The sequence below is a fragment of the Hyaena hyaena genome, unplaced genomic scaffold (genome assembly GCF_003009895.1).
Source record: "Hyaena hyaena isolate Hyena2069 unplaced genomic scaffold, ASM300989v1 scaffold_177, whole genome shotgun sequence".
NCBI lineage: Eukaryota > Metazoa > Chordata > Mammalia > Carnivora > Hyaenidae > Hyaena > Hyaena hyaena.
In genome coordinates this window covers 1,993,008-2,002,449 of record NW_024080810.1, presented here as the reverse complement: position 1 = coordinate 2,002,449, position 9,442 = coordinate 1,993,008, and positions in this window count along the sequence as shown.

Here is a 9,442-nt window from a genome sequence, read left to right as displayed (position 1 = left end):
TCCTTGTGTCAATATTGAGTTACTTTGTCCTTAAAACTAACATATTTGGGCATAAATATTTAAAATAGAATACTATTTGGGTATTCCTAGAATTATTTAAGGTTAAAACCTGTCTTTTCCATTCTCATGCTTGCTTTGAATTCTGCTGATTGGACATGAACTAGCAGCTTATCCTATTGTTATTTATTGAATTCTATGCCCTATCTTGATTTACATCTATTTAGATGTGCTTAATGTCTGTATTTTCACACAAGTCTCCAGAATTTGGAGTGTTAGGCAAAAGTCTGTCTTTTGAAGTTCTCCATGGCAAATTGAATTTTAGTTAACCTTTTTGTAAAATGTTTCTTCTAGAATTTGTTTATTGAATGCCTAGTCCTTTTTCTTTAGTCTAAAAAGACTAAAATGCATTTTTCTCTTCAGCTGTTCTGTACTTACTGGATCATAACGCACCTTAAAATATAATTTATAATCTACTTCTCCAAGTAACTATTTCAGATGAATTCCTGTATCATTATGTATCTCATAATTTTAAATCTTTTCCTTATTCTTCAGGATCAGCTAGGCTATTTGGGGTAGAGGAAAGCACTAAATTTTAACTGACTAGTTATGATGTCTCCTTCATCCCTTAAAAGTCTAGTTCTCAAAAGAATGTTTAAAAAGGCAACTGGGTAGCTTAGTTGGTTAAGTATCTGACTTCACCTTAGGTCATGATCTCATGGTTTGTGAGTTTGAGCCGGTGCCGGACTCTGTGCTGACAGCTCAGAGCCTGGCGCCTGCTTTGGATTCTGTATCTCCCTCTCCCCAGCTTGTGTTCCACCCTCTCAAAAATAATCACTTTAGGTGTTTGAAAACAAGACTTAGGCACAGCTCTTAGTGTTTTAGGCAGTCTGAGTACGTGAACTTAGTTCAGAACCCTTTACAGTTTTGAAAATCCAAAGTTTTAACAGATTTTAAAAAACCAAATATTTAAAAGCACGTGGTGAAACTGCTCTAAATTAAACCCGAGTCCCAGCCTCACAATCACTGAGGCACCCAGAATGAAAATTAGACTGAAATGTCATTTAAAAATTTATCTTGGTTACAGATACATTTTGATCAGATCATACAGACTTTTAAACTACATTGTATACATTCCTAGGAGAGAAAAGGGGCCATGATCCCTAAGCCTTACCTGAAAAGCATGGAATAAGGACTGAACAGTCTGTTGATTTTGAATGTATCCACCCTCACCCCAGACTATTCAAGAAAAATGGTGTCTGTGGGGAAGTATGGCAAAATAAGAACTGAAAATAACCATCGAATTTAAAAAATAAAAGGACAGCTTCCTGTTTTCAACAATGATGGAGTAATGATTACCTTTCACTGTAATCACACAATGGACAGTAGCCTAGGACTGATTTTTAAGAGAACAGAAGAGGTGAGTTATACAATTATCCTGACTCTGCCCAAGGGCATTTTCCAAAGGGACACTGGAAGTGGTGTCCCTGGGTGGAAGAAAACAGTTCAGGGTTACTTGCTGCATCCCATGAGGTTACTGGAGAGGAAGGGGGTGCACACAGAGAAACAACTCCAGAATCTGGAGTTATTCTCTTAAATGTGGATTATAATAATCTGGATTATTCTCTTAAATGTGTCTCAATAATAAACAGTACAAGGTGACAGCCCAAAAGGCCTGAGATGAGTAACTTCAGCTGGAACTGAAAAGACATTCTGGATGGATGCAGTTCTGTGAGACAATGGAGTTCTGTACAGAGTAACAAGACCTTGCTGATCACCCAGGCATTCAATAGAGGTTTTTGGGATACAGTTACTCAAGTCCAAGTTAGCCTAAAACTAAAGACAACAAGATCAACTGGACTTACCAATAAATTAACTGCCTGCCAGGACAAAACTGACCCTCTTTAAATGAAGACGACAAAATCCAGATTCTCGGCAACATCATAGTATCCACAATATCAAACATGCAGCAAAAAATATTAGGTATGAGGACAAACAGAATGACTAACCAGGAGAAAAAATATAAAAATACCCAGACTTGATTCTGATGTCAGACAGACAAGCACGTTGAGTCACTATATAATTATATTCAGAATTGTAAAGGAAAAGGGTAACAATGAGTGAAGAGGCAGTGAATCTCAAAAAATGAACACTGTATAGTTGAAAGATATATTCTGAAATGAAAAATTCATTAGATGACCATAAAGATATACAAGAAGAAAAGAGGAACTTGACAGATTAGAAACTCCAAGCTGAAAGCACAGAGTGGTTAAAATGATTTTAAAAACCAGACTTAATAACATAAAGGGTAAATAGCAAGGGGTCTAACGTACAGCTGGAATCCAGAAGGAGAGAAGAGACTAGGGCAGATAAATATATGTGGAGAACTAAAAGTTAAAAAACGGCCAAATCTGATTTAAAAAATAAAGAGCACAGATCCCAGAAACTCAAACCTCAAACAAGGTAAACACAAAGGAAATCACACCTACGTACATCACTATCAAAATGCTGGAAAAAGAGAAATTTTAAAAGACAGGAAAAAAAAAAAGACATTAACACAAGAACAAACAACTGACCTGAAAAAAATGTACTACAGACAGTGGAGCAATGTCTTTTTTTCATTTAAAAAAAAATTTTTTTTTTTTTATGTTTTGTTTATTTCTAGGAGAGAGAGAGAGAGAGACAGCATGAGCAGGGGAGGGTCAGAGAGAGAGGGAGTCACAGACTGAAACAGGCTCCAGGCTCTGAGCTGGCAGTCAGCACAGAGCCCGACGCGGGGCTCGAACCCACGAACCGCGAGATCATGACCTAAGCGAAAGTCGGATGCTTAACCGACTAAGCCACCCAGGTGCCCCAGTGGAGCAATGTCTTTAAAGTGCTTACATAAAAATGCTAAATGCTGAGCTTTATCTATATAAAATTCTGTATCCTTTAAATTTTATGAAAGCTGAGAAAAATTTTATTTCAGAAGACCTGCACTACACAAAATACTAAGCAAAGTTCTTCACATTGAAGGCACATGAGATCTGATGAAGCATATATATCTTCATGAAGGATAAAAGAGTGCCAGTAATAATAAAAATTATTTTTCTAGGGCCTAAACTATTTAAAGTCCAATTAACTGTTGAAAGTAATAGTGTATAACCAGAAACAATATAAAGCAAAATGTAAACTAAGATTTAGGACATGCAGAAGTAAAATATATAGGTAGGAGTATACATTTACAACATATACAGTTATAAATGGTATGTTATTTAAGGTACGCAGAAACAATGTATATCCTTACAACGACTACTAAATAAATGTAAAAGGTGTAGCTATAAAGCCAATAGAAGCAATAAAATGGGATACTAAAATATATTTAATCCAAGGGTAGGAATAAAAACAAATGAACAAGGATAAAAGCGTGATGACAAACTCCAGCCCAACCACAAATTATGTAAGTAGATTAAGCACCACCACCACTTTAAATGCAATTATCATCATGGATAAAAAGCAAGCTTCAATAGTATTTATAAGAGACTTCTGGAAATAAAAAAGACACTGGTAGGTTATAAAAGGATTAAAGAAACAGACATGGGATGAAGAGAGGCAATTTCAAGACAAGTATTAGTAGAGATGGATATTTCATAACAAGATAGTAAGTCCAGAAGACCTATCAATCTTAAATGTATATACTCCTAATTACTGAGTTTTAAGAAAAATGAAGTTCTGGCTCAAGATAGGAGGCTCCTGAATTCATTTTCTCCCATGCACACACCAAATCTACAGCTACCCACGGAACAATCCCTTCTGAAAGAAATCCAGAAATTAGCTGAGAAACTCCTACATGGGCAAATGGAGAGAAACAGAGACAGAGCAAAATAAAAAACACAAAACCTCCAAAACAACAACAAAAACCCTCACCCTATTAAAAGGGTAAGAAGAGGCATAGACACACCCTTGCCATAAACCCCACTTCTGGCATAGCAGCAAAAAATCAGAACTTACAGATTTCCCGTCCCCCAAGGACTGAAGGGTGTGGATACAACATCTAATGTCCCAAATTTTACAACTTCCTCTGTGGGATGAGCCCCCAAAACACCTTGCTTTGAAAGCCAAAGGGGCTTGTGTGCACAAGACCCACAAGACTACAGCAAACAAACGTTTCTTAACTGGCTTGGACTTGTTCTGCATATCCCACCAGAAGCAGCAGAGAAAAATGCTCATTTCCCTCCCAATCTGTCCCTAAAAGAGGCTTATTTGAATATCTTAAAGGCTGCAGCCTGAAAGCCTGGTTGCTAACTTGCACACATCTAGGAACACACCGCTGTCCTCTCCAGAGCCCAGTACTTCTTTGCCTTCTCCCTTTGCCCTGCTCTAGGCCACTGGTGTCTTCCTAACGGGGCACTGGCTTTTGTGGCTGCCCCCAGAGGGCACATTCCTTGAGAGCCTGGCACTGGTGACCAGCAATACTGTGTTTGTGGGTTCAATAGGATTATGATTAACAAAACAGGTCTTAACCAGCTGTGTGCCCAGATGTCAATGCAGAATCAGTAGGCAAAAATGCCGTTCTCTCAAGTCTCTCCCTGAAAGAAGCCTATCTGCATATCTTAAAAAGCTGTAGCATAAGGGTCGAGTTCTAACTGATCTTGCACCTAGGGAGAGACTGCCATCCTGTTCAGAGACCAGGGAAGCCAGCATACACCACGCCTGCATTCTCCTTGTAGCCCAACCCCAATCACTAACATCACTGGAAGGAGCGGTGTTCAGGCATCACACAGGATTGTAGCTTAAAAAACAATTCTTAACTAGCTGCTCCCCCGGTGTTCAGCACAGAAAAAGCAGACAGAAACGTCCAGCTCACAGGCCCAAGACAGCTACTTGAATGCTTTAAAATACTTCTACCTGAGGGTCCAGCTTCCAAATAGCCTGCATCTAGATGCTAAGATTCTCCTCTTTAGGACAGTTACAGAACTCGGCACACCCTCACCTATGTTATCTCTGCCTATGTTACCTCATACACAGAAATCAACACAGAGAGCCAAGGAAAATGAAGAAATACAGAAAAATGTTCCACACAGAACAAAAATTCAGAAGCAGTCCTTGGAGATTAGTGATTTATCTGATAAAGAGTTAAGAATAATGGTCACTGAAAAAAAAAAAAAAAAAAAGAATAATGGTCACTGAGATGCTGCCCAAGTCAGAACAATATATGCAAAAAGTGATTTCAACAAAGAGAAAAGAATCGAACAGGTATCAGAAGGCTGAAGAATATAAAACTAAACTGAAAATTCAACAGAGGGGTTCAAAAGTAGGAGAGAGGAGACAGAAGAAAAAGTGAACTCAAAGATAGGACAGGGAATTAATCTAATTAGAGAAGAGAGAAGAAAAAATGAAAAATAGTGTAGACAGCTTATGGGACTCAGGGGACCAATATTTGCTTTATAGAGACCTCACAAGAAGACATAAGGAGGCAGGAAGCTTGTTCAAAGAAAAAAATACATGAAAATATCCCTAACCACCGAGGAAAGAAACTGGCATCCAGATCTAGGAAAACTGAAAAGTTCTTTAAAAAAATTATATTTAAAGAGAGAGAGAGAGCACGAGCGCGAGCACAAGCAGAGGAGGCACAGAGAGAGGAGACAGAGAATCCCAAGCAGAGTCAGCGCAGAGCCCATTGTGGGGCTTGATCTCACAACTTTGAGATCATGACCTGAGCTGAAACCAAGAGTTGGATGCTTAACTGAGCCACCCAGGTGCCCCAAAATGTTCTAATGAAGAAGAATCCCAAAACACCCATAATGACACATTAAATAAGAGTCAAAAGTTGAAGACAAAGTAAGAATCATAGGGTGCTGGGGTGGCTCAGCTGGTTGAGTGTCCAACTCTTGATTTCAGCTGTCATGATCCCCAGGGTTGTGGAATTGAGCCTTGTGTCGGGCTCTGCGCTCAGCATGGAGCCCACTTAAGACCCTCTCTCTCTCTCTGCCTCCGCCCCCCTCGCTCTCGCTCTCAAAAAAAAAAAAAAAAAAAAGTCAATCTTGAAAGCAGAATGGCAAAAGCCATTTGTTACTTACAAGGCAACCCCCTACAGGATTATAAGAATTATTCGTCAGAAATACGGCAGACCAGAAGGGAGTGGAATGACAGATTTAAATTGCTAAAAAAGTGCCAATCAAGAATAGCCTACCCAGCAAAGTTGTCCTTCAGAATCGATGGAGAGATGGAGTTTTCCAGATAAAAAAACTGCAGCTTATTGTCACTCAACTAGCTTTACAAGAAATGTTAAAGGGACTTCTTCAAGCTGAAAAGAACAGTAATTAGTAACAGGAAAATAAAAAAAATCTCTTTGGTAAAGATAAATACATAAATTGACAATAACATTGTAACGGTGATAGGTAAATCACTTATAAATCTAGTACGAAAGTTTAAAGACAAAAAAGTAGGGATGGCTGGCTGGGTCAGCCAGTTAAGTATCTGACTGTTGATTTCAGTTCAGGTCATGATCTCACAGTTTGTGAGTTCAAGCCCATGTTGGGCTCTGCTCTGACAATGTGGAGTCTGCCTGGAATTCTCTCTCTCTCCTCTCTCTCTTCACTTCCCCTGCTCTCTCTCTAAATAAACATTTTTTAAAAAGATGAAGGAATTTGTAAGAAACATAAAAAAAGTAAGTACAATAATTTGTTCATAGTTACATAAGGTAAAAATATGTAAATTGTGACATCAAAAACAGCATAGGGGAAGAATAAAAATGCAGTTTTAATATGCATTCAAAGGAAAGTTTATCAGTTTTAAAAAGACTGTGTATCTTATTTAAGCTTCATGGTAAACACAAAGCCAAGAATCTACATTAGATATGAAAAAAATAAAAGGAAAGGAATCTAAATATACCACTACAGAAAATTACCAAATCACAAAGGAAGAGAGCAAGAAGAAAGGCATAAAGGAATTATAAAACAATTTACAGAAATTACCCAGGTAACAATTAGCCAAATGACAGTAAGTTCATACATATCCACAATTACTTTAAATGTACATGGTCTAAATCTTTCAATGAAAAGAAACTGAGTGATACAATGGATTAAAACAAACAAAACAGGAGCGCCTGGGTGGCTCAGTCAGTTGAGCGTCTGATTCTTGATTTCGGCTCAGGTCATGACCTCACAGTTTGTGAGTTGGAGCCCCACGTCAGGCTCTGTGCTGACAGCGTGGGTCCTGCTTGGGATTCTCTCCCTCCATCTCTCTCTGTCCCTCCTCTGCTTGCTTTCTCTCTCTCAATCTCAAAATAAACAAACATTTAAAAACAAAACAACACAAACGAGATCCAACTAAAAGCTGCTTACAAGAGACTCATGTCAGCTTTAGGGACATAACACAGACTGAACATGAAGGGATAAGAAAAGATATTCCATGCAGGTGGAAACAAAAAAAGAAAGCAGGAGTAGCTATACTTAAAATAGACTTCTATCCCAAGAGTATAAGAAACAAAAGGTTATAGAATATTAAAGATCAATAACAAATGTAAATATTTATGCGCCCAACATTAAAGCACCTATATATAGGACAAATTTAATAGACTTGAAGAAGAAATGGACAGCAATACAATAACAGTAGGGGACTTCAATGTCCCATTTTACGTGATGGATAGATTTGACAGAAAATCTATCACAGAATATGGGGCTGAAGTGATGCATTAGACCAGATGGACTTAAAAATTTACAGAACATTCCATCCAACAGCAGCAGACTACATACTCTTCTCAAGCACACATGAATATTCTACAGGGTAGATCATATGTTAGACCACAAAGCAAGTCTTAAAAATTTTAAGACTTGGGGAGCCTGGGTGGCTCAGTCGGTTAAGCATCCGACTTCGGCTCAGGTCATGATCACACGGTTCATGGGTTCAAGCCCTGCATTGGGCTCTGTGCTGACGGCTAGCTCAGAGCCTGGAGCCTGCTTCAGATTCTGTATCTCCCTGTCTCTCTGAACCTCCCCTGCTCATGCTGTCTCTCTCTCTTTCTCAGAAATAAATAAAACATTAAAAAACATTTTTAAGACTGAAATCCTTGTATCAAGCATCTTATCACACTATGCAACTGAAATTCAATTACAAGAAGAAAACTGGAAAACTCACAAATAGGTGGAGATAAGGCTGCATACTACTGAACAACCAATGGATCAAAGGAGAGATCAAAAGAGAAATAAAAGTACCTTGAGACAAATTAAAGCATAAAGAAAGCACACCAAAACTTATGGGATGCACTCTAAGAAGTTCATTATCAGTAACTGCCTACACCAAGAAACAATAAAGATCTCAAAAAACCTAAATTTATACCTCAAGGAACTAAAAACAAGAACTAAGCCTAAAGTTAGTAGAAGGAAGGAAATAAAGATCAGAGCAGAAATAAATGAGACTAAAATACAAAAGATCAATGAAACCAAGGCTATTTTTTAAAAAAAGATTAACTAACTAGGCTTTAAAAAAGACACGAAAAAGTTACATTAGAAATCAAAGTGGAGACATTACAACTGATACCACATAAATATGAAGAATCATAACAGAATAAATTAAGTGCTGAAAACTGTAGAATTTAGCAGGAATGGGTACATTTCTAGGACTATATAATCTAAATATGCAATCATGAAGAAACAAAGTTTCTGAATAGATTAAGTATTACTAAGGAGACTGATCAGTAATCAAACACCTCCCAACAGAGAAAAGCCAGACTAGGTGGTTTCATTGGTGAATTGTACAAACATTTACAGAGGAATTAAAACCAATCCTTCCCAAACTCTTCCCAAAACTCTTTCAATACTACTAAAAGGCATCTACAGATTCATTGCAATTCCTATTAAGATTCCAATGGCATATTTAGTGGAAGAAACACCCATTTTGAGGCTAGCATTATTCTGATGGCAAAAGCAGAAAATTACACTACAATAAAATTACAGGCCAGTATCTCAGATGAACATAGATGCAAAAGTCCTCAATAAAATATTAGCAAACCAAAATCAACAATACATTAAAAAGATCATATACCATGACCAGTGATGCAAGGATGGTTCAACATTTGCAAATAATTCAATGTGATACTTACCTTTAAGTAAATGAAGAATACAAATCATACAATCATCTGAATAGATGCAGAAAAACGATGTAACAAAATTCAATATTCATTCATAATAAAAACTCAACAAAGTGGGTATGGAGGGAACATACCTCCACATAATAAAGGCCATTCATGGCAAACCCACAGCTAACATCACACTCACTGGTGAAAAGCTAAAAGCTTTCCCTCTAAGATCAGGAACAAAACAAGGTGGTCCCTCTCACCACTCCTATTCAACATACTATTAGAAATGCTAGCTAGAGGGGCGCCTGGGTAGCTTAGTCGGTTAAGCGTCCGACTTTTGCTTAGGTCATGATCTCGCGGTTCGTGGGTTCGAGCCCTGCGTCGGGC